Here is a 27,084-nt window from a genome sequence, read left to right as displayed (position 1 = left end):
AGTTATTATTAAGTGATCTATTGCATTTGTGCAAACCATAAAAATGTTTCCAGAAGGAGCAATTTTATCATACCAGAATACGGAAAGTACCCATGCCTACCTAGGCTGGAACACATGAACTTGACTTCCTCTGTGGAGTCTGGGACCTCAGATACAGGTGAGAACACAGTCATCAGGGAACAGCTGAGACTCCCTGCTCAGGCCTGTCACCTTGCTGTCAAAGGAAGAGATCAGAGTTGCCTATTGGGTTACAAGAGGAATGCAAGTGCCTCTAGAAGGCAGGAAGAAAGTTCTGCCTTAAAGGCGTATATCTTCAGGTGGAGCCTAGGAAAGAGTCGAAGGCCAAGAAACAGCCCCTGTACACCACTTCGTCCTCCTTCCCATCCCCTTCCAGCTGCAGGTCCCAGGTATGTGGTGCAGGGAGAACTGGCCCAGACTGGGAGCTGGGGAGCTGGGACATCCATCTACCACATCAGTACAATCAGGAGTAAAGATTTCAGCAGTTTTTCATGAGACATTTGTTGTTAGTCCATCATATAAAAGACACCTCCAGTTTTGTTAAACTAGGAAGCACTATATAATATTTAAAAATCAAGATTTTCAATGTCACTGAAAAAAAAAGATTATAGACTTAATAATCATACCTTAATGTTTATTTTTCTTGAGCTGCACTGTCCGATAGAAATTTCTGTTATGATGGAAATTATTTGTGCTAATATGGTAGCCATGTGTGGCTATTGAGCATTCAGTGTGTGGTTACTACAACTGATGGACTAAGTTTTAAATTTAATTTAATTTAAATAGCCACATGTTGCTAATGGGTACCACACTGGAATGTCTTAATTCCCAAAGAAAAAGTAATTGCAACAGGCTAAGCCCATATTAGATTACATTAGTGATGTAGATTACTATATTAATTCATTTTCTGTTGCTTATAACTGAATACCTGAAACTAGGTAATTTATAAAGAAAATGAAATTTATTTCTTACTCTTTTGGAGGCAGGGAGGTCCAAGGTCCAGGAAACATATCTGGTGAGGGCCTTCTGGTTGGGAGCTCTCTACAGGGTCCCGTGGTGCTGCACGGTATCACATGACAAGAAAATGGGGAAAGCTTTCTCATGTGCTCCTTGTGAAGCCACCAGTCCACACCTGTAATAACTCATTACTCCACGAATGGATTAATCCACTCACAAGGGCACAGTTCTCATGATCCAATCACCTCCAAGTCCCCACTTTTCAAATATGATCAGATTTCCCATCCTCTTAGCACTGTTAAAGTGGGGATCAAGTTTCCAACACATGAACTTTGGGGGACACATTCGACCCATAGCAATTACATTAATGTACATTAATTTGTTCAACAAATAAATTAGTAACACCTCAATATAATCACATTAGTGCAGTGCCTTATAATTTATGAATTGCTTGTCATTCAAAAATCCCTTCTGTCTGATGAATGGCTACCTACTTCTAGAAATGTAGAAATTATAAAATAAGACTACTCCCCTACGTTTTCAATTCTCCAGCCTAAACAACTATTTCTGTTATACTGTTCATAGAGTTCTCACCACCTGAGATACATACTGCTGGGACGCCTTTACAGTTTGTCAGTAATCTTAAGAATACTTGCTCACACCAGACACCATACTCAAGTTGTTGCTGATCAGCACAGTGTACAGCTAGGCTTACTTCCTGAGATCTGGGTGGGTCTGTGAGTGCAGCCTAACCTTGTGTTAAGCACTATGGCAGACATCTCCCACAGGTTGCTCACATTGGACATATAGTCAACTAAACAGGTCAACTGTAAAGACCATGTAAACCCCTCCCTCACACTCCTGGAATGGCAAGATTGCATGGTACATCACTTTGGGCACTTAGCTCACAAGCAACAAAAACAAATCTCTCTAATATAAGCAAAAAAAATCATTTATTACAAAGATTAGGAACTCAAAAATCAATGTATGGAAGCTGGAGAACCAAGATTAGAAATAGGTGGAACTAGGAATACCAGGCACCAGTGGCTGTACAATGCAATACAGCTGGGGTGCTGATAATGACATGAATGAACTCCAGTCTTCTGTAGTCATCTGCTGAAGACTCAAAGTCATGGGGAAAAAGAGTAGACTGGGCCAAACGTACATAAAGTGTCTCCGGTCTGGTGGTGAAGACAATATGGCTCCTTTGGCTTTGACAATGGGTAAACAGGTAATTGGACTGACAATCTCACCAAAACTGTACACAATTTCTGAGAAAGAAACCTGGGTACCTTTAGGAAGGGAAAATGAATGCTGAATATCCCAAAAAGACACACATTTGTAACATATGGTTACACCCTTGCTGTATATACCTTGTCCTTAGAAGATATAGATAATAAAGTCATGCTTTCTAAATTTTAAACCACTGGGTTACTGCCAAGTGTCAAAAGAACTGTCCTGTTTTAATTTGATCCATTTGCCTTTTACTTATTTATATTTATTTATTTATTTATTTATTTTTGGCGTTTAACACCACATATTCACTAACTACACTAAGAAACCAATATCTACATCTTATCACAAAGATCTTCATAAGAAACATCATGGAAGTCCTTACTGTTATCAAAATATTCTATGACATTTCCATGACCTGTGAGTCTAGAAATCCTATGCCAAATCAGGTTAATTTTTAATAGTTTAATCCATTAAATAGATGCTTATTAAGCATTCATATTTTTCGTATTTGTAAAGTACTGTGTTGTGACTCACATTTTTCTCTTACCTTCCAGAAGCTCGCAGTCTACTAGAAAAAGATTAAAATATGTGCATATGTAACTTGTATTACCAAGAAAGGTATTAATCTGTGCCAATAGAGAGATGAGAGAATATACCCTAAGAGATCATATGAAGAATTTTTTTTTTTTTTTTTTTTGCAAAGACTACAGCTTTCCAGTCAGAGGTCATTTACTTTCAAAAGACATTACTCTGAGCCCTTTGTGAAGAGGACAGCCTCGTTGATGCTCTGGACAGTGTAATATATATTGTTGGCATTGATGTGAGAGAAGTTAATCTGACCATTTGGGGGGATGAAGATATGCCTTCCTCTCAACAAGGTATTCCACCTGTTGGAAGTTGAGTCCACAGTAGCCATGGATGTGATCCCAGGAGCCAGGGGTTCCCAGGAGTCCAAGCTTTTCTTTTACCTTTTCTTAGATCAGCATGATGTTCTCTACAACCCCTTTTAGATTCCGCTTCCATTCAGCCTGCAGAGTAGGGTTGCAGAGGATGGAGGTGATGATGTGAGCACCCGTGGTAGGAGGGTTTAGCCACAGGGCGTGGGCAAGGTGCATCAGCTGGGAGAGGATGCACACTTGGTGTTGGTTGTGGAGCACCACCACAACTAGGATTCCCACTCCTTCATCATAAATGCCAAAGTTCCTAGACAAAGACTGAGTACAGAAGAACTCAAAGCCTTGAGACACAAAGTATTGTAAGATTTAGTATCTTCTTTCAGGTCACGTGTGGATAAACCTTGACAGGAAATGTCAAAAAATGGTATTATCCACTTGCTCTTCATGATGGACATCAACTTCGCCCACTGACTTTGTGTCAACTTGTAATGTTCAGTGTTCCAGTCACAAGCACATAGCCATGTGGGATCTGCTCCACCACATCGAGAAACATCTTGGAGTCCATGCACAGCTTCTTGGGGTCCCAGATGGAGTACTCAAGTTGTAAAGCCCGTGTCCTGGAAGACAAGTCCATGCATTTCTTTTTGAGAGGAGACAGTGTAAACTATTTGAGTATCCTTATGCCAAGGTCTGAGGAACTGGACCCAAAGCTGGAAGGCACCACTGTTACCAACACTGTGCACACCCCCTACAATTCTGGAGGATGGGAAGGCCAAGATCAAGGCACCAGAAGATTCAGAGTCTGATGAAGTCTTGCTGTCTACTCCCAAGATGGTGCCTTCTTGCTATGTCCTCACATGGCAGAAAGGCTGAAGAATTTTAAATTGGAGCTTCAACCTTTCACTTCCAGCCACGATGTAGTAACAGGCATTGGATTATCCTCCCGCCTGAAACAACTAAAAACCAAAATATATGAAACTATGATTCTTAAGATGCAGAACAACAGGCGATGAAGGACGTTGAGAGATTGGGACCAAGAGTGAGCCCTACAGTTGACCCAGCTCACTGCCTGAAGAATGTCTCTAGGCTATGATGTGAGGAAGGAGAACCCAGGAAGAGCCTGGCAGTCTCCCTGTGTTGAGGAGTTGGAACTGGGAATCTGGGTTGGGCAAGGTTTCTAGAATTCACAGAGTGGAGTTCTGGAAAAAGGAAAGCTCTACAGAGAGAGGTCTCCAGTGATCTGCAGAGGTTTTTCCTCAAGTATTCAGCTGAAAACTAGTGCATCCATGTGAGGAAGAAGCTTCCTGAGGCAGAGAAAATAAAAACGTGGGAAAGAATGAGAAGGTACAGTGCCTGAAGCTCACACAAAGCTAGAAGTAGTGTCTGTTCCCAACAAACAGATGGGAAAATCACATCATTCAAAAGTCATCGGTTAGAATATGAAGGGTCTACCCTCAGTAATGAGACAAAATCAACCCTAGACAAGACACAGCTCCCAGTCTTCCTAACAAAGATTAACAACAAGCTTTTATTTGTAGGAATACAAAAATATACAGCCCCCCAACAAGATAAAACATCTGGCATCCAATAAAAAATTACTAGGCATGCAAAGATGCTGGAAAACACATCTCTTAATGAGAAGTATATTCATATTCGATTGCTTTTGTAACAAATTACCACAAACTTAATGGCTTAAAACAACAAAAATTTATTATTTTGCAGCTCTGGGGGTCAGAAGTCTATACTGAGTCCTCAGGGTTGCATTCTTTTTGGAAGCTCTTGGGGAGAATCTGCTTCTTTGCCTTTTCCAGCCTCTAGAGGCTACCCACATTCCTGGGCTCATGGCCCACATCACTCTGTCCTCTGTTTCCAGCATAACATCTCCTGTCTTTGTTTCTAACTCTCTGCCTCTGTCTTTAAGGACCCGGGTGATTACATAAAGTCCATTTTGATAACCCAGGTTAATGTCCCCATGTCAAGATTCCTCAGTCACATGTGTAAGGTCACTTTTGTCGAGTAAGATAACATATTCATAGGTTCAGAGTGTAGAGGATTTATAAAGCAAATGTACTTCACAGGCCCTGGTTTTCCAAAGCCTTGCAGTTTCAAATATTGACCTTACAAAGGACAGGAAATTTCCCCCAGGCTATTGAGTCTCTGTGGCAAGATAAGAATCATAACACAGCAAAGCTGCTGGTTCAAAGACAGACAGGTTACTAATTGTTATGTAAAGTTACTAAAAAGCTGCTGGAGGGAGAAGGAATGTTTGCTAGATCAAGCTTTTGTTAGTGGATTGACTTAATTGCATGTTACTAGCTTCTATTGTTAAAACTTGTTAAACTGGGCTTAGCAAAACCCCACCTATGTCTCTTCCTGTAACTTGCTGGTCTGGAGAATAAATTCAGGAAGAGAACCCCAATTCGTGGTTAATTTCCCAAATGGAAGCAATGCCTCGCTTTTTAGGGCTATGGGAGATTAACCCCTTTTTGAGGCTTCTCACTGCTCAAAAGAGATGGGCTTTGAGTAATCTTTGGCGGCTCCATCACCCAGGGGAAAAGGGGTGACAAATCCGTGGGAGGCAAAGCAACACAGAGGATTAAGACATGGGCATCTTGGTGGAATGGCATTATTCTACCTATCACAAGGGAAAGATCAAGCAATGGATGCTGACCCAGAAGTGGAACAGATGATAGGATTAGTAGACAAGGCCAGAAGTAGACAAGGACATTAACAATAGTTATTATGACTATATTCCGTGTGTTCAAGAAATTAGAGAAAATATTGAAATATTAAGTGGGAAGTTGGAAGATATTTTAAAAAGATCCAAATTGAACTTCTAGAGATGAAATTTGCAATATCAGAATGAAAAATACACTGGATAAGATTAATGAATTAATCATTGTAAAATTTAGAGACACTGCAACAAAGACTACCTAAAATAAAACAGACAACATAAATGACTGGAAAAATTTTAAATAACAGTATAAGTGTGAAACAATATCAAGTTGCTAAATATACATGCAGTTGAGTTGAATTCACTGGATGGGGTGAACTAAAAAAGTATTTAAGGGAATAATCTTTTAAATTTGAAGAAAATTATAAACCCACAAATCCAAGAACCTAAACAAACCTCAAGCACAAGAACTATGAAGAAAACTACACCAAGGCACAACATAATTAAGTTGCTTAAAACAAGTGAAAAAAGAAAATCTTAAAAGTGGCCCCCTCCTCCCAAAGACACATTACATACAGAGAAGCAAAGGTAGGAATGATGGCACATTTCCCATCAGAAACAATGCAGTCTAGAGGAAAGTGTGGAGCAACCGACTGTCAACCAAGAATTATTTATCCAGCAAAAATATCTTTAAAGAGTGAAGGCAAAATAAGGACCTTTTCTTTATCTGACACAGAAAAGGTACAAGAATCTGCACTATTAAGAAATGTTGAATGTCCTTTGGGCAGAAAGAAATTGATATGGGATGGAAACCTGGACCTATACAAATGAATGAAGAGAACCAGAAATAACTACATTGCTAGATAAATTTTTCAGAGGTCATTGTTTATCAACTGTTTTTTTAAAAGTTTAAAGCAAAATAGTAACCATGTGTATTAGCTCAGTCTGCCATAACAAAATACCATACACTGGGTGGTTTAGACAATAGAAATGTATTTTTCACAGTTCTGGAGGCTGGAAGTCTTAGATCAGGCTGCCAGCATGGTCAGGTTCTGCTAAGGGTTTTCTTCCTGGTTTACATATCACTGCCTTCTCACTATGTTCTCACAGAGAGAGGGGGGGAGGGTCTGGTATATCTTCTTATAAGGACACTAATCCTATCATATCAGGGCCTTACCCTTATGACCTCATTTAACTTTAATTACCTCCTTATAGGCTCTATCTGTAAAAATATGGTCACTTTTGTGATTAGGGCTTCAACATGAATTTTGAGGGGGAAACAATTCAGCCCATAGCATTATGTATTGTGGGGTTTCTGATATGTGTAGAAGTAAACTTTCTACATATGCATGACAATAGCACAACAGCTTGGAGAAAAGAAATGAAAGTACGCTGTCAAAGGTTCTTCTGTTATATGTGAAGTAATACAGTATCATTTGAAAGTAGACTAGATGAGTTAAAGATGTACACTATATCTGCTAAAATAAACAATAGCCACTAAAACAAAGGAGTGAAGAGAATCATACAGAATACTCAATTAATTCAAATGAAGATTTAAAAAAAAAGAAGGGAAAATGAACAAAGGATATATGCAACAAATGGAAAACAAAAGCAAGATGCTAGATTTAAATCAAACCCATGTCAAAACTCACATTCACTGTGAATGGTCTAGGACTTCCGCTTCCAGAAAGATGGAGTAGAAGTACTTTTCCTTATTCCTCCAGCTAAGTAGAACTAAAAATCTCAAACATTATATGTAGAACAAACATGAAAAGCTTTTGAAAGGTGGGGAGAAAGACTGGCTGGGGACCCTCCAGACCCAAGGAACTACACAGTGGTAAGTTCCACGGTTTTTGTTTTAGTTTTTATTTTTTTTCCTCATAAATCCAAAACCTTTTGGAGAACCTGACAACATGGAAACACCAAGGGACACGAACAAACAAAAAAAACCTCACTGAAAGCCAGCTTTCTCTGTAAACAAAGGACCAGGAAAGAGCAACCTAGCAAAACACAAAGCTTTTAGAAAATAACCGCTTGATTCCAGCCAAGCACCACAGAATAAACTGCAGCCAGACCCCAGGCCCCACAAGAAAAAGCTGAGAAGGGAGCCTACTAATCCACCTTTGCCAGTCATTAAAGAGGCTCCCCAACCCCTCTACCAGTGTAGTTTCACAGAAGCCCAAGTAGGGAGCCAGAACTTTTACCCCTGCTGAGAGATAGTGAGGCATGCCCCAGGGTGTTACAGGAGACTGCATGGGGAACCTGAATTTCCACCTCAGCCCGGTGGTAATGAGGAAACCCTTCCCTTCCATGCTGGGCTGGTATCAGAGGAGGCCGAATGGAGAGTCACCACTCAGTGATAATGAGCCCACCCCTGTATTGTGACAGTAGGGACCATATGGGGAGCAGTAATGATGTATTCCTGCCCCCAGTAGTCAGGGTGGTTACAATAGAAGCCTAGTGGGGTGCTGAAATTCCCATGCCTGCCTATTATTAACAAGGAAGCTGAATGCAGACCTGGAGTTCCACCCCACATAGCAGTAGCCAGGCAGAGCCCCACGTATAACATTGATGGAGCAGTGTCTTAAGAGGTCAGATAAGATAGATATTTAAATAAGACCTTGTGTCTTGTAATGTAATGACCAAAATATCCAGGTTTTAATCAACTATCAGTCATCATACCAAGACCCAGAAAAATCTCAACTTGAATGAAAAAAGTCAATCTCAGCAAAGCATAGAAGATATGAAGAACTATATGGTAATTTTAGAACTGAAAAATGTAGTAACCAAAACAAAAAACTCAGTGCGTGGGCTCAACAGCAAAATGAAGGAGACAGAGAAAAGAATCAGTGAACTTGAAGATAGCACAATAGAAATAACAAACTGACCAAAGGAGCGCAAATAAATTGAGGAGAAAAAACAGAGCTTTAGGGGCCTTTCAGGAGCTAAAACAGCAGATATGAACTTTGTGTCACTACAGCCAAACAAGGAGAAGAAAAAGAAAATAGAGCTTAAAGTATGTGAAACCAAAAGATAAGAAGGAAATACCACAAAAGTTCCACAGACATAAATTTGACAACTTAGATAAAATGTACAAACTTCTTGAGAAGCACAAACCCACATCTCACAATGTGAAATAGATCCTTTTAATAGCCCAATAACTATTGAGGATAACTTTAAAAGTCCTGAAAAAAGAATTCTGCAGATGCAGATGATTTAGCCAGAGAATTCCACCAAAAATTTTTTAAAAAGTAATTAACACCAATTCTACCCAATTTTTCCAGAGCATAGAAGAGGTAATACTTCCTATTATGAAATGAGTGTTTGTGTCTCCCCAAAATTCATATGTTAAAATATAATCCCCAATGTGATGGTATTTGGAAGCAGACTTTTGGGAGGTAATTAGGTCATGAAGGTGGAGACCTTAGGAATGGGATTAGTGCCTTATAAGAAGAGGCCAGAGAACTAGCATGCTCCCTTTCTGCCATGTGAGGACATAATGAGATGTTGGCAGTGTGGAACCTAGAAAAGGGCCTTCAGCAGACCCCAACCTTGCTGGCACCCTGATCTCAGTCATCCAGCCTCCAGAACTGTAAGAAATAAATATCTGTTGTTTATATGCCACCCAGTCCATGATACTTTGTTATAGCAGCCCAGAGTGACTAATTAATTTTATGACCCAGAATTACCTTGATACCAAAATCAAACACAGTATAAAATAAGAAACTACAGATCAATATCCCTCATGAATATAGACATGAAAATACTTAACAAAATATTAGCAAATAGAAACCAGCAATATAAGAAAAGAATTATACACCATGACCAAGTGGGGTTTATTCCAGGAATACAAGCCTGGTTCCATATTGGGAAATCAAAATCAGGCTAAAAAAGAAAAATCATATGATTACAGAAAAACAGAAAAATCATATGATTGCAGAAAAAACATTCAACAAAATTCAGTCCCCATTCATGGAAAAACTCAGAAAAATAGGAAGAGAGGGAGAATTTCCTTGACTTCATCAAGATTATCTACCAAAAAAGCAAAAACAAAAAGAGACAAACCTGCAGTTAACATTGTACTTAATGGTGAAAGACTGAATGATTTTCCCCTAAGATGAAGAATAGAGCAAGGACATTCATTCTCACTACTGCTATTCAGCAAAATACTGGAAATTCTAGCCAGCACAATAAAGAAAGGAAATGAAAGAAAGGCACATAGATGGGAAAGGAAGAAATAAAATTGAATGTATATGTAGATAACATAATTGTCTACAACAGAAAATACCAAGGAATCTACAAAAAAGAAAGAAGGAAGGAAGGAAGGAAGAAAGAAAGAAAACAAATGAAAAATGACTCCCAAAAGTAATGTGAGTTCAGCAAGGTCACAGAATACAAAATCAACATACATGAATCAATTGTATTTCCATATACTTAGCAATGAACACGTGGATATAAAAAAAAACTACAATGCTATTTACAATTGCCCACAAAAATAAAATACTTAGGTGTAAATTCAACATAACATGTACAAAACCTATATGCTGATAACTAAAAAATCATGATGAAAAATATCATAAAAATCATATTTAAATAGAGATATTTGACATTCATGGATCGACAAACAACACAGTAAGGACGTTAATTTATCCTAAATTGATATACAAGTTTAGTGTAATTCCTATCAAAATCCAAGTAAGATTTTTGTATTACCATAAAATTTATATGGAAGTACAAAGGAACTAAAATAACTCTTAACAGTTTTGTAAGAGAGGCATAAAATGAGAAGAATCAGTCTATCACATTTCAAAACTTATTATAAAGCCACAGTAATCAAAACTGTGTGGTGCTGGTAAAGGAACAGGAAGACATAGATGGGTTGAACAAAATAGGGAACCCCAAAATAGCCTCACACAAGTATGACCAACTGGTTTTTGACAAAGGCGCAAAAGCAATTCAATGTAGAAATGATAGTTTTTTCAACAATTGTTGCTAGAACACGTGTATAATCCATAGGTAAACTAACTAATTAAATAAATACATAAATAAACCTTGACCTAAGCATCAAATGCTACACAACAATTAATTCAAAATGTGTCATGGACTTAAATGTAAGACAAAAACTATAAAACTTTAATAAACAAACACAGGAGAAACTCATTGGGACCTAGGACTAGGCAAAGATTTTTTTTAGACTTTACACCAAAAGCATGGTCCATAAAAGAAAAATATGAGTAAATTGGATTTTATCAAAATCTAAAACTCCTGCTCTATGAAAAATCCTGTTGTTAGGATGAAAAGCAAGTATGCAGTGGGAGAAAATATTTGTAAACCATGTATATGACAAGTGCCTAGTATATATAATATATAAAGACCCCTCACAAGCTAACAGTAAAAAAGCAAACAATATAATTAGAACATGGGCAAAAGATATGAAGAGGCATTTTACTGAAGAAGAGATATCTGTATCTATATACAGCAAGTAAACACATGAAAAGATGTTCAACAACACAAGCCATTAGAAAGATACAAATTATGACCATGTTGAGATATCACTATGCACTTTTTAGAACAGCCAAAATAAAAAATAGTGAAAATACCATAGTTGGCAAGGATGCAGAGAAAGTGAGTCTCTCATACATTGCTGTTAGGAATGTAAAATGGTACAGCACTTTGCATAATAGTATGGCTGTTTATTTAAAAACTAAATATGCAACTACCATACAAACTGTCAATTGTACCTTTGGATGTTTATTATAGAGAAATGAGACTCATGTTCACATAAACACCTGTACGTTAATGTTCATGGCAACTTCATTTTAAATAGCCAAAGTTGAAAACAACCCAGATGTCCTCCAGCAGGTGAATGGTTAAATAAAGCGTATATTCATACCATGGAATGCATTTAACAATAAAAAGGAATGAACTATTGACACATGCAGCAACTTAAGTGGACCTCAGGAGAATTATGCTTAGTGAAAAAAGAGGCCAATCTCAAAAGGCAACATATCGTATTAGTCCATTATATAACATTCTTGAAATGAGAAGATTATATATATGGAAAGTAGATTCGTGGTTGCAAAGAGCTAGGGATGGTGGGGAGGGGATGTGTGTGTGGCTGCAAAGGGGCAGACAATGGAGATCTTTGTGGTGATGAAATGGTTCTGTATGGTAGTGGTTACATGAATCTGATAAATTATCAGGACTATATACACACTTTATTTCTGGTTTTGATATTGTACTATAGGAAAGTAAAATGTAACAATGGAGGAAACTGGATGAAGGGTACATGGGTGATAGAGTTTGGATGTGTTGTCCCTGCCAAAACTCATGTGGAAATCTGATCCCCAGTATGACAGTTTGAGTCATGAGGGCAGATCCCCCATGAATGGATTAGTGCTCTCCCTAGGTGGGGGGAGTAATGAGTGAGTTCTCACTCTATTAGTTCCTGTGAGAGTTGGTTGTTTAAAAGACCCTGGCATCTCTTCTCTCTCACCTCTTCTCTCTCTCTCTTGCTTCCTCTCACCACGTGATCTGCTTATACCTGCTGGCTACCTGTTGCTTTCCACCATGAGTAGAAGCAGCCTGAGGCCCATGCCAGATGCAACTGTCCCAGAATTGTAAGCCAAATAAACATCTGTTCTTTATAAATTACCCAGTCTCAGGTATTTCTGTTATAGCAACACAAACGGGCTAAAACAATGGGACCTCTCTATACTGTTTTTGCAACCTCCCGTGAACCTATTATTTCAAAATTATTTTTTTCAAAATTAAATTTTAAAAAATAAAAATGTAAGTGTTCCAAACACCCTTATTAAAAAGCAGAAATATACTGGATAAATAAAAGCATGACCCAATCATATGCTGCTATTTTTTGTATGAAGAAGCCAACTTTAAATAAAAAGACTCAAATAGATTAAAAGCAAAACTTTTGATCACTGAGGAACCAGCTCAGAAGTTAGCCAAAGGGTGAAATGGCTTTCTGGCCAGGAGAGGATTTAAAGAGAAAGTACATGTTTTTCCTTCTTTTGGGAGCCAGAAATTTAAGAAAATCTTTGTTAGGCCAATGGTTGGCCTGGAAACCACAATGGAACAGAAACTTCAGTGACTATACACAACAAGGAACACATGCTTTCCCCAAATAGTTTGGAAACATCATAAATGGATGGTTTCAGCCATCAATAAGCAAAAATCAGTTATCCCTGAGGAGGAAGAGAATTAAAATTTCAGAGTCACCACAACTCAGAATCTCCAGTTATAACAAAAAATTAAGAAGCATGCTAAGAACAGACAATTGAAGTTACTGAGTCTGAGGAGTAGAAAGAAAAAGAATACAGAAAATGATCAAATCCCGAGGGACCTGTGAAACACTATCAAGTGTACCAACATATGAATTACAGAAATACCAGAAGGAGAATAAAGAGGCAAAAGGACAGAAAAAATATTTGAAGGAATAATAGCCAAAAAGTTTACATATCCAATGAAAGGCATGAATATTTCCAAGAAGCTCAACCAACTTTAAGCCAGTTAAACTCAAAGAGACCTATACCAAGACATGTTATTATCAAGTTGTCAAAACCTAAAGACAAAGAAAAGATCTTGAAGCAGAAGAAGCAACTCATCACACACAAGGAATCCTCAATAAGATTACCACTGATTTTCCCCCGAAACTATGAAGGCCAGAAGTCAGTGGGATGACATACTTAAAGTCCTGGGGGTGGGGGAGGGACCCTCAACCAAGAATTCCATATCCAGCAAAAGTATGAGGGGTCTTCAGAAAGTTCATAGAAAGATTTGTATTATCTTTTAATTCTATAATTTTCACAATTTTTTTGAAGTACCCTTGTATACTTCAAGAATGAAAGAAAAGTTAAGACATCCCCAGGTGTAGTGGATTGACTTATGTCCCCCCAAAACTCCCTGAAGCTTGAATTGTGTCCCCCAAGTTTTATGTATTAGGAACTTAGCCCCCACTGTGACTGTAAAGAGATTGGGAAATCCTATTACGGTAATTGTAAGGTGGGGTCTTGAAGAGGTGATTGGGTTGCAGGACCTTGCAGTAGTGAATGGATTAAAAATGGTGGTCAGGGGCATGGTTCTGAGAGCTTTAAAAGAAGAGGAGAGTCTGTCTTTCTCTCTGCTCTCTCTGCTTCCACCATGTTGCAATGTGAGACCCCTGGGTCACTGTCACCACCACCAGATGGAATTCAGACTTCTCAGCCTCAAAAACTGTAAGCAATAAATTTCATTTTCTTTATAAATCACCCAGTTCCATGTATTCTGTTATAAGCAACACAAAATGAACTAATACACCAGGTAAACAAAAACTGAGGGAAGTCATAACCAGTACATGTGCCCTATAGGAAATACCAAAGGAAGTCCTTCAGGCTGAAATGAAAGGACAGTAGACAGCAACTTTAAGTCATAAATGAAAGTAAAGAACACTAGTAAAGGTAACTTCATAGGTAAATATATAAACAATATTATTGTACTTTAGGTTTGGTTTGTAACTTCTTTCTTTTTCCTATATTAATTAAATGAAAAATGCATAAAACAATAATTATAAATACACGTTAATAGGTCTGTAATGTATAAGAACATAATCTGTGACAATAACAACACAACAGGGGAGAAATAAAGATGTATAGGAGCAAAGTGTAAACTATTGGAACTATGAAGGTATCATTTACACTAGGTTGTTATAAGTTTGAGATGTTAATTGTAATCTCCAAGGTAACCTGTAAAAAAATAACTAGAAATATACAGGAAGGGAAATAGAATAGAACCAAAACAGAACACTACAAAAAATTAACAAAATACAAAAAGAGGCAATGATAGAAGAATTGAGGAACAAAACCCATCTAAGACACTCAGAAAATAAATAGCTAGGGAATGACCATTTAGCTCAGTTGGTTAGAGCACAGCCTTGTAACACAAGGTCAAAGGTTTCATTCTGCATACCACAAAAAAAAAAGAAGAAAAAAGAAAATAAAAAGCTAAATGGCAGAAGTAAATTCTTCTTTAGCAGTAATCACATTAAATGTAAATGTATCAATGTCTCCTATTAAAACACAGATTTGAGGGGGAAAGAGGGAGGAAAACAAAACAAAACCAAAAACCCCACAGATTTGAAAGCTTGAATAAAAAAAAAAAAATCCATCCAGATACTTTCTACATGATATTCATTTTAGATACCAGTACACAAAGACATTAAATGTAAAAGGATGAAAAATTATATTTCATGCACATAGTAACCAAAAGTAAGCTGAAGTCCCTATATTATTCTGGTTAGACAAAATAGACTTTAAATTTTTAAAAGAAGTTGCCAGAGGGCCGAGCCCGTGGCGCACTCGGTAGAGCGCTGCGCTGGGAGCGCAGCGACGCTCCCGCTGAGGGTTCGGATCCTATATAAGAATGACCAGTGCACTCACTGGCTGAGTGCCAGTCACGAAAAAACGACAAAAAAAAAAAAAAAAGAAGTTGCCAGAAACAAATAAAGACATTATATATTGATAAAAGACTCAATGCAACCAGAAGATATAACCATTATAAATATTATAAATCTGTCATCTTGGTTTGTTTTCTATTTGTCTCATATGTTCATTGTTCCTTTTTTTTTCTTCTTCTGCTTTGTTTGGATCAATTGAGTATTTTGCATGATTCTATTTAGTCCCCTTTGTCATTTTAGTAACTATTACTTTTTATTGTTTATTTTAGTGGTTGCTTTAGGGTTATAGTGTACATCTTTATCTTATTTCAGTCTACTTTTGAGTGATATTGTAGTATTTCACATACAAAGAAATCCCCAAAATATATGAAGAAAAAATGGACAGAATTAAAGGGAGAAGTAGTTCTACAATAATAGTTAGATACTTCAACACACCATTTTTAAAATTTATTTATTTATTTATTTATTTATTGAAACAAAATTGATTGTACATATCTGTGGGAGGCTGCATTGAATATCAATACCTGTGTGCAATATATGATGTTCAAATCAGGATAATGAGTATATCCAACATTACACAATGTAATCATATTTTGTGACCCTTTACCAATTTCTCAGTAACCCCTCTCCCCCTTTTCCACCTATGGTGACCTCAGTTCCATTCTTTCCTTTTGAAAGGTCAATGAATTATTGTGATCATTGTATCTTTCTTTCTTTCTTTTTTTATTTATTTGTTTAGTTTTTTAACTCCCACTCATGAGTGAGGACATGATATTTCTCTTTCTGTGCCTGGCTTATTTCACTTAACATAATTTTCTTTGAGTTTATCCATGTTTCTGCAAATGACAGAATTTCATTCTTTTTCATGGCAGAGTAGTATCCCATTGTTTATATATACCACATTTTCCTTATCCACTCATCCATCGATGGACATTTAGATTGGTTCCAACTCTTGTCTATTGTAAATAGATCTGTGATAAACATGGGAGTGTAGGTATCACTTCAACATGATGATTTCCATTCCTTGGGTATATACCCAGCAGTGGGATTGCTGGATTACAATACACTGCTTTTAATAATGATTGAAACAACTAGACAGATGATCAATAAGAAACTAGGACTTGTACAACACTATAAGCCAATTAGTCATAACAGTCATATATAGAACACTCTACCCAACAACAGCAGTATACACAGTCTTCTCAAGTGCCCATGGAACATTGTCCAGAATAGACTGCATATTAGGCTACAAAACAAGTCTCAATACATTTTAAAAGATTAAAATTATGCAAAGTTCCTTTTCTGATCACAATGGAATGAAACTAGAAATGAATAACAAGGAAAACTGGAAAATTCACAAATATGTGGAAATTAACACACTCTTAAACAACCAGGTCAAAAAAAATCACAAGGAAAATTAGAAAATACCTCAAGACAAATAGAAACAAAGACACAACATACCAAAACTTACGAGATACTGAGAAGCAGTGCTAATATTCAAATTTATAGAAGTAAATGCATACATTAAAAAAAGAGAAAGACCTCAAATCAATAACCTAACTGTACACCTTAAGTTAGAAAAGCAAACTGAACATAAGCTTGTAGAAGAAAGAAAATAACAAAGGTTAGAGCAGATATAAGTAAAATAGAGAGTGGAAAAAACAGAAAATCAACAAAATCAAAAGTTGGTTCTTCAAAAAGATCAACAAAATTGACAAAGATTAAACAAGAAGCAAAAAAGATTGAAGTTACTAAAATCAGAAATAAAAGTGGGAACATAACTATTAACTTTACAAATATAAAAAGGATTGTATGATAAAACAATGAGCATTTTTATGCCAACAAATTGGCATAAAACTAAATGAAATGGAGAAATTCACAGAACACAATCTACCCAAATTGACTCAAGAAGAAATAGAAAATCTGAATAAACATGTAACTTGTAAGAAGACTGTTTTAGTAATCAAAAACTTCCCAACAAAGAGAAACCCAAGACTAGATAGCTTCAATGGTAAATTCTTCCAAACACTTAAAGAAGAATTAACACCAACCCTTTCTTAACTTTTAAAAAGTTGAAGAGGAAGGAATACTTCCAAACACGTTCTCTGTGGTCAACATTATCCTGATTCCAAAGCCAGATAAAGACACTCCAAGGAAAGAAAACTACAGAACAATTTCCCTTATGAATATACATGCAAAAATCCTCAATAAAATATTAGCAAATGTAATTCAACCGCATATTAAAAAGATTATATATCATGACCAGATGGGATTTATTCCTGCTGTGGTTCAAGGGTGGTTCAGCATGAAAAATCAGTAAACATAATGGACTACATTAATAAAATGAAGGGGGGACAAACCACATGATTATCTCAATTGATTCAGGAACAGCACTAAAAAAAATTTAACAACCTCTCATGATTAAAAATACAACACCCAATAAACTAGGAATAAAAGGGATATATCTATGATAAAGGCCATATATGAAAAACCCACAGCTAATATCATACTCAATGGGAAAAAAACTGAAAGCTTTTCTTCTAAGATCAGAAACAACACAAGGATGTTCACCTGTCATTTTTATTCAATATAGTCCTGGAAATCCTAGCTAGAGCAATCAGGCAAGAAAAAGAAATTAAAAGCATCCAAATTGGAAAGGAAGAAGTAAAATTATCTTTATTCACAGATGACTTGATCTTATATGTAGAAAACCCTAATCAGTTCACAAAAACATTGTTAGTTCCAGGATACAAAATCAACATAAAAAAAATCAGTTTTATATCTGTACATTTGCAATGAACAACCTGAAAAAAATATTTTAAAATATCTACAATATTTACAATAACATCCATTTATAACAACATCAAAAAGAATAAAATACTTAGGAATAAATTGAATCTGGGAAATGAAAGACTTGTAACTACAAAACATTGCTGGAAGAAATTAAAGATACAAATAAATGGAAACACATTTTATGTTCATGAATTGGAAGGCTTAATAATATTAAGATGACAATACTACCCAAAGTGATCTATGCATCAAAATCCCAAAAGCAATTTTTACAGGAGTAAAAAATGCTATCTTGAATTCAAATGGAATCTCAAGTTACCCCAGATAACCATATCAATCTTGAAAAAGAACAAAGTTGGAGGACTCATACTTCTCTACTTCACAACTTAACTGCAAAGCTACAGTAATCAAAATAGTGTGGTAATGGCATCAGACTAGACATATGGGTCAATGGAATAGAATAGAGAACCCAGAAATAAAACCTTACATATATGGTCAATTGATTTTTGACAAGGAGAACAAGATTATCAATGCGGGAAAGGACAGTCTTTTCAACAAATTGTGCTGGATAAACTGGATATCCACATGCAAAAGAATGAAGTTGGGCTCTTACTTTCCACCATATACAAAAATTAATTCAAAATGGAACAAAGACCTAAACTTAAGAACTGAAAGTATAAAACTCTTAGAAGAAAACATAGGTGACCTTGGATTAGGCAATGATTTCTTAAGTATGACACCAAAAGCACAGGTAATAAAAGAAAAGATAGATAAATTAGACTTTATCAAGATTTTAAAATTCTGTGCATCACAGGATTCTGTCAGGAGAGTATAAGTCAACCTAAAGAATGGGAACTATATTTGCAAATCATATATCTATAAGGCATTAATATACAGAATATATAAAAAGCTCTTACAACTCAACAACAACCAAAAACCCAACCCAATTCAAAAGTGTGTAAAGAATTTGAATAGACATTTCTCCAGAGAGGATATGCAAATAGCCAATAAGCAGGAAAAGATAATCAACAGAGAAATGTAATTAGAGAAATGCAATTTAGTCATTAGAGAAATGCAATTTAAAACCCTAATAAGATACACACACTAGAGTGGCTACAATTAAAACAATGGAAAATAACAAGCATTGGTAAGAATACGGAGAAATTTGAACACTTATATATTGCCAGTGAGATTATAAAATATCGTAGACACTCTGGAAAAGTTCTTCAAAAAATTCTTCACTTCTTCAAAAACCCCAAAATATAATCACTATATGACCGAGCACTCCACTTCTAGGAAATTGAATTCCCAAAGGAATTCAAAGCAGGGACTCAAACAGATACTTATACAACCATCTTCATAGCAGCATTATTCTAAATAGTCAAAAGGTGGAAACAACCCAGGTGTCCATCAACAGATGAATGGATAAACAAAATGTGGCATATCATACAATGGAATATTATTTAGACATTAAAAAGCAATGAAGTTCTGATACATACTATAACATAGATGAAACTAGAAAACAATGTGCTAAGTGAAATAAGCCAAACACAAAAGGACAAATATTATATGATGCCCTTTGGATGAAATATCCAGAATAGGCAAATTCATAGAGGCAGAAAGTATATCAGAGATTACCAGGTGCTGGGCAGGGTGGGGAAGTGGGAACAGGGAATTGGGAGTTATTTCCTAATTGTACAGAGTTTCTGTTTGAGATGATAAAAATTAGGAAACTATATAGTGGTGATGGTTGCACAACACTGTGAATGTAATTAAAGCTACTGAATTGTACACCTAAAGATGACTAAAGGGGAAATTTTATGTTAAACATATTTTACCACAGTTTTAAAAAATTAATATTGCAATATACCAAAAACTATTGAATTGTACACTTTAAATAGTGAATTGTCTAAATAAAGCTGTTTTTAAAAAACCACAGTGAGATACCACTACACCCCTATTAGAATAGGCTAAGATTTAAAGAACATCCATTATCAAGTGCTGAGGAGAATGTGGAGGAACTGGAACTCTCACATGATGCTGGTGGGAAAATAGTCTGTAATGTTCTTTAAAATTTCTGGTAAATTGGGCCTCTGTGAGCTGGAGAGTTTGGCAGTGATCCATGCTTTGTTTCGTTTCCTTTTTTAATTTTTTTTTTTTTTTTCAGTCCTGACCTAAAGACGACCTAGTCATGGAGAAGTACTGCTGTGCTCACAGTGGTGGCACATTGAACTCTACCCCCGGGAAGAGAAAACCTGTCTTTCCAGCCAGAGGAAGTAGGAAAAAGTCACCCTGTAGTCTGAGGAATGTGTAGGGAATCCATGTTTATTTTTTCTATTTTCTTCCTGAGGGCAGTTCCTTTGGGCAAAATCAGGGGGCAGCGTGGACAGGTAATAATCAGAGGAAAAGGGGCCCTCTGGGAACCTGGGAGTCTGGGGGGTGGAAATCCCAGAGAGGAGAAACACAGGTGGTACTCACCCGGTGCTGCATGTAGGGGAGGCAGAGCCCGACAGCAGGCAAGGCTAACTGGGTTGATTGATAAAACAAAAAAAGAAATGTTCTCCAGAGAATTTTAGCAGAACACAGAGTCTCCCAACATAAAACAGACAGTCCTTGCTTTGCACAGTAGTTCAGAACCATAAAAATAACTTTCCAAGTTGAAAACTGCCATGTGATCTTAATAACCAATGGGTAAAATTATTATTTTTTGTGGCTTTTTAAAATTTTTGTCCTAATGCTGAAACTGGAAGAATCTGCTCTAACCAGGTCAGCTAAATTATAGTACCCTTGGAGATCTGAGATAAGTCAGTAATTACATCCACCTGTCTCAGAAAACATTATCATAAGACCATTTTACTTAGAGTTAGCCACAATGGCACCAGAGAGCCATAACACAACCTAGAATACTTATTACTACCCATACCCTAGATCCCTGCATATAGGATGTAACCTAGTAGCAATCCCAAATCTATATGTCTTATACAACCAATAGAAAGACTGATTAAGTAATTAGATGGGGCTGTCTTTCTCTCTCTTCCTCTCTCCTTTGACCCTCCCCTCTTCTTGTGCTTATAAAATATTAAGCTCTGCTGGTCCTCTTTGGAACACATTTTCAGGGCGCCTGATCTATGTGTCTCCTTGGTTGCAATCGTCATATTGGCTCAATAAATCCTTGCTGTATGTATTTGGCCTCAGTTTCTTATTAGGTCAACAATGTTAAAAACTCTGTTACTGTCAGTTATAAATGTCTAAGGAAATGAACAACACAGTAAAATTAATATTTTTGTACACTGTAATTTAAAACATTAGCAACACTGGGAATTAAAGAGTTTGACGTCTTCATGAAAAACTCATCAAGAGGCATTTGGACAGTGCTTGCCTTCTTCTTAAGTCTATACCTTATGACATGGAGCAAGCACCTTTTCTATGTTTTAACAACTTGTCATGCTCCCTTCTAAGTTTGGATCAGCTTCCAACATTTTATCCTTTGTGCTTTCGATTTCGTATAGGTCCAAGTTCCTGTAATGTGAAGGCTTTTGCTGTCATTCCTTCCCCTGCGACAACTTTATCCTTTTCGTGACAACCTCTTTCCTCGTTTATTTGACAAACTCACCTTCACTGAGTTCCTCTGGCTGAACACAGAGAGTCTCTGGAATAGCAGCCAGGGCAACATTCCCAGTCAATTAATTCTTCCATACCCCATTTATGTTTGACTAGCTTTCACTTTCAGTGCTTTCAGTTTTCATTTCTTTCCTGCACTTTTATCTTTGTTGGTCAATTTTCTATCTGAATATCTATTTTTGTAAAATGTCATGTGGGTTTACAACTGAGAGACAAGGAAGCCACACAACTCACCCTTTGCTGTCTGTGGTGAACTGACACAGATGCGCAGTGATTGATCACTAGCAGGCTTTGGAAGTGAGGTGATTGCTCACTGATCACAATGCACATGTTATTTATATGGTGATTTTGGGCTGGAGGGCTAGCAGAAAGTTTGTACCTTTTGCAAACACAGTTAACATACTCTGGTAACTCAAATTCAAGCCATGTTATCAATGGACTGGTGTCACCTAAACCATAGTAACTAAAATTTCAGAATCACACAAGGTCACTTCTGCCATAGTTTATTCATTAGACTTTAATTAGTAATTCTCGCTCACACTCAAGGGGAGGGAAATTAGAATCTAAATTCTGATGGGAAGATCACCAATGAATTTGTAGACATATTTTAGAACCAACACATTCTTGAAGACTTTTCACTGGATTAAGAATTGTGGGTTGATGCTTCTTTTCTGCGAGTACTTTAAAGATACGGTTTGATAGAGTTTGGATGTGTTATCTCCACCAAAACTCATGTGGAAATCTGATCCCCAATGTGGCAGTGATGGGAGCTGTTTGAGTCATGGGAGTGGATCCCTCATGAATGGATTAATGCTTTCTCTTTTAGTTGCCACGAGAGCTCATTGTTTAAAAGACCCTGGCACCTCCTCTCTCCCTCCGTCTCTCTCTTTCTCCCTCTCTCTCTCTCTCTCCCCCTCTCTCTCTCTCTTGCTTCCTCTCACCATGTGATCTCCTTGTAGCCCCTGGCTGCCTGCCATTTTCTGCTATGAGTAGAAGCAGCCTGAGGCCCGCACTAGATGCAGCTGTTCCAGAATCATAAGCCAAATAAACCTCTGTTCTTAATAAATTACCCAGTCTCAGGTATTCTGTTACAGCAACACAAAACGGACTAAGACACAATTCCGCTGCATTCTGGCCTACATGATTTTTGATTAGATATCCGCAATTACTCATAATTCAAATTGTTGTTTCCTGTATCAAATTGTTGTTTTTCTCTGACTGCTTTCAAGATTTTTAAATCTTTGGCCTTTAGCAGTTTGGTTATGATATGCTGGGCATCGTGTTTGGATGTTGCTGAATGTTTGGAGTTTCTTGAATGTGTAAGTTTATGTTATTTGCCAAATTCAGGAGGTTTTCAGCAATTATTTCTTTAAACATTTTTTGTGTGTGCACCAATTTCTTTCTTCTCTCTGGGACTCCAATGACAAAATTATGAAATTATCTGATATTGTATCAGAGGTTCCTACAGTTCTGTTCATTTTTTTTAAAACTTTTTAAATTTTATTTTATTTTTTATTTTTTTAATTTTATTTTGTCGATATACATTGTGGCTGATTATTGTTGCCCCTCACCAAAACCTCCCTACCTCCTCCCTCCCCCCTCCCCGCCACCAATGTCCCCTCTGTTTGCTTGTCGTATCAACTTCAAGTAATTGTGGTTGTTATATCTTCTCCCCACCCCGGTTTTTTTTTTTTTTTTTTTTGTGTGTGTGTGTGTGTGTGTGTGTGTGTGTGTGTGTGTGTGTGTGTGTGTGTGTGAATTTATATATTAATTTTTATCTCCCACCAATAAGTGAGAACATGTGTTATTTCTCTTTCTGTGCCTGACTTGTTTCACTTAATATAATTCTCTCAAGGTCCATCCATGAAATACTGCAAATGGCAGTATTTCATTCGTTTTTATAGCTGAGTAGTATTCCATTGTGTAGATGTACCACATTTTCCGTATCCCCTCATCTGATGATGGACATTTGGGCTAGTTCCAACTCTTGGCTATTGTAAAGAGTGCTGCGATGAACATTGGGGAACAGGTATACCTTTGACTTGATGATTTCCATTCCTCTGGGTATATTCCCAGCAGTGGGATAGCTGGGTCATATGGTAGATCTATCTGCAATTGTTTGAGGAACCTCCATACCATTTTCCATAGAGGCTGCACCATTTTGCAGTCCCACCAACAATGTATGAGAGTTCCTTTTTCTCCGTAACCTCGCCAGCATTTATCGTTCAGGGTCTTTTGGATTTTAGCCATCCTAACTGGGGTTAGATGGTATCTCAGTGTGGTTTTGATTTGCATTTCCCGGATGCTGAGTGATGTGGAGCATTTTTTCATATGTCTGTTGGCCATTTGTATATCTTCCTTAGAGAAATGCCTACTTAGCTCTTTTGCCCATTTTTTAATTGGGTTGCTTGTTTTTTTCTTGTAAAGTTGTTTGAGTTCCTTATATAGTCTGGATATTAATCCTTTGTCAGATGTATATTTTGCAAATATTTTCTCCCACTCTGTTGGTTGTCTTTTAACTCTGTTAATTGTTTCTTTTGCTGTGCAGAAGCTTTTTAGTTTGATATAATCCCATTTGTTTATTTTTCCTTTGGTTTCCCGTGCTTTTGGGGTCATATTCATGAAGTCTGCGTCCAGTCCTATTTCCTGAAGTGTTTCTCCTATGTTTTCTTTAAGTTTTATTGTTTCAGGGTGTATATTTAAATCATTAATCCATTTTGAGTTGATTTTAGTATATGGTGAGAGGTATGGGTCTAGTTTCATTCTCCTGCATATGGATATCAGTTATTCCAGCACCATAAAAAACTTTTTTATTGTAACATGACTATACATATCTGTAGGGTACAAAGTTTAATACCAATACTCATGAGCAATATGTGATGCTCAAATCAGAATAATTATTATACTCAATAATATACACCATCTCACTATTCCTCCAATTGGTTAATTTCTCTTGATCTGTCTTTAATTCATTGACTCCTTCTTTTGTTATTTCCATTCTGCTATTAAGCCCATCCATTACATTTTTAAATTTCAAATATTATATTTTTCAGTTCTAAAATTCCCATTTGGAATCTTTATGGCTTCTATGTCTCTGTCAAGAACTTCTATTTTTCTGTTCATTTTAAGTGCCTGGTTATAATAGTTGCCTTAAGTTTTTGTCTGATGATCCAATATCTGAGTCATTTTTGGATTGGCATGTGTTGATTATCTTTCCCCTTGTGAATAGGTCACATTTCCCTGGGTCCTTGAGTGTCCAGTGGTTTTGAATTATATCTTGGACATTTTGAATATCATGTTATGAGACTCTGCATCTGTTAAAATCTCCTGGAGAATATTGATTTAAGCAGACAATGAACCCAGTTAGGTTCAGACTGCACATTCTGTCTCTCCTGTGGTGGTGGATCTAGTGGCAGCTCAAACTCCAAAACCTTTGTTTACTTCTTCGGATCTGTCTATGCATGTGTGGTTTAGGCCTAGCCGAGGACTTAACGTCAGTTCATACACAGAATTAGGAATTCTCTTGCTCTAGCTCTTCTGCTCTAGGATTCAGCAACACACACTGCTTGGCCCACAGGAATTTCTTGGAGTTTTTGTTTGCCCATCCTGCCTTTTCATAATACCTTGACTGGGGTCTTCCTTACAGCAGGGCTGGGAAAGAAGAAGGAGAGAGAGAAAAAACAAACAAACAGGGATTTCCCCTGCATTCTTAAGCTCACAGAGGCTCCTTTCCTGGTCCTCTGGCTAGAAAGACAGGGTTTTTCTTGGAGTTTTTGCTGCACAGGTCGACTGGAAGTTCCTTGCCTGGGACTGTCTTTATGTCAAAGCTGGGAGGATTAAGAGAACAGAAAACTGGGAAACACGTTCCTGTATTGCTTCTTCAAGTTTTGACACTCTCCCCTTTCCCATTTGCCTGTCATTATTTACTTTTCAACGTCCTCAGGAAGTTGATGTTTAATTTTGCCTAAATTTTTTAGTTTTGATGAGTGGGAGGGATAAGCTGTCGTGTGCTTACTCTGTCTTAGCCAACACAAGAAGTCCCAAAACTTTAAAAATCTTATAAAATTTAAGTTTGAGGTTTGTTTGTTTGTTTGTTTCCTGTTTTTGTTTTTAGGTAATCAAGTGTTTTTTTCCCAAGTGACCTAAACATACTTTATCTCCTTCCCTAGGTAAAGGGATTTTTAGAACAATTTGTTTGGCAGGTAAAGAATTTGCAATATTATGGTTCTTTATTATTTAGTGAGAAACTACCAACTTCACCTTAGCTGTATTTGCTCACCAGTTCAATAGAATTTGCCTTTAGAACTTCTTAAAGATTTTTTTTTAAGGTTTTGATTTCTTAAAGTGTCATAGTACTGCATTTGTGCATCTCAAATTGGCTTCCACTATATATTTAAATTTATATAACATACATGATTATTTTGTTAACACTCTCTATTCCAAACACTATTTATGTGAATCTGCTCAAAATTACCTTTTTAAAAAAATTGTATCTATTTGCTTTTATTTAAATTTAGGAGGAAAAAATATATCTTATTTCATTAAAAGGAATCTTTTTAAGCAAAAGGATTGTTTTAAAAATCAAATCAAACAAGAATGCAAACTTTAATAAGAAATATTTGATTTTAGGGCCGAGCCCGTGGCGCACTCGGTAGAGTGCTGCGCTGGGAGCGCGGCAACGCTCCTGCCGCGGGTTCGGATCCGTGCACTCACTGGCTGAGTGCCGGTCACGAAAAAAAAAAAAAAAAAAAGAAATATTTGATTTTAAAACATACATTTAAAAATCAATAAGCAATATTTTTCTCTTGTTCTTTCTGAAACCATTTTATCTTATTATTCCTGTTTTAGCTGAAGAATTGTATTACATTTGAAGAGTAAAAAACTTAAACATGGAGAAAAAAAAAACCATACATTTTCTATCCTGCAGTTTAAAGACAGACAAAACTGTACAGTCCCTCAGTAATAAAGCATAACTTTATATTCGTTTGATAAATAAGAGTTTGTGGAGGTGCTTGTCAGCTCTTTTGTAGTGCACCATACAGAGGAAGAGCTGGTTAACTAACCTGTTGCTAAGCAACAATGCTACATAGACCAGAACTTCTGGAAACCAAATAGGGGGCAGCAGTATGAATTGTCCAAATTTTCAAAGGGAAAGAGAGGGAGCAGTGCACAAACGAACGGAGATCCGGGAAACCAGCCTTTGAAAATCAAACAGAGGCAATTCAAGTGAGTAGTAGAGAAATAAACCAAAGGCTCAGTCCTCAAGTTCTTCCATGCACATAACACCCATTGAACTCAGAGGGGTTCTGCATGTGTAAGAGCCAAAAGATTAACCCCAAAAGAGCTCAATGAAATCAAAGTAAAAATTAATAATAAAGTGAATTTTTATTAACTATGCTTAAGACTTTGTTTAAATGCCATCTTTCATAGGTAGTAAAAGAAAA

At 36.8% G+C, this 27,084-nt stretch overlaps 1 pseudogene; it reads right to left on the bottom strand.

Annotated features, from left to right (window-relative positions):
- Nucleotides 1–2,956: 2,956 nt before the first annotated feature.
- Nucleotides 2,957–27,084, bottom strand: part of LOC134381112 (putative aspartate aminotransferase, cytoplasmic 2) — a 29,378-nt pseudogene continuing 5,250 nt past the window's right edge.

Source organism: Cynocephalus volans, chromosome 6 (assembly GCF_027409185.1).
Source record: "Cynocephalus volans isolate mCynVol1 chromosome 6, mCynVol1.pri, whole genome shotgun sequence".
Taxonomy (NCBI): Eukaryota; Metazoa; Chordata; class Mammalia; order Dermoptera; family Cynocephalidae; genus Cynocephalus; species Cynocephalus volans.
The sequence above is the reverse complement of the archived record's forward strand: the minus strand, read 5'-3'. Positions and strand labels throughout refer to the sequence as shown.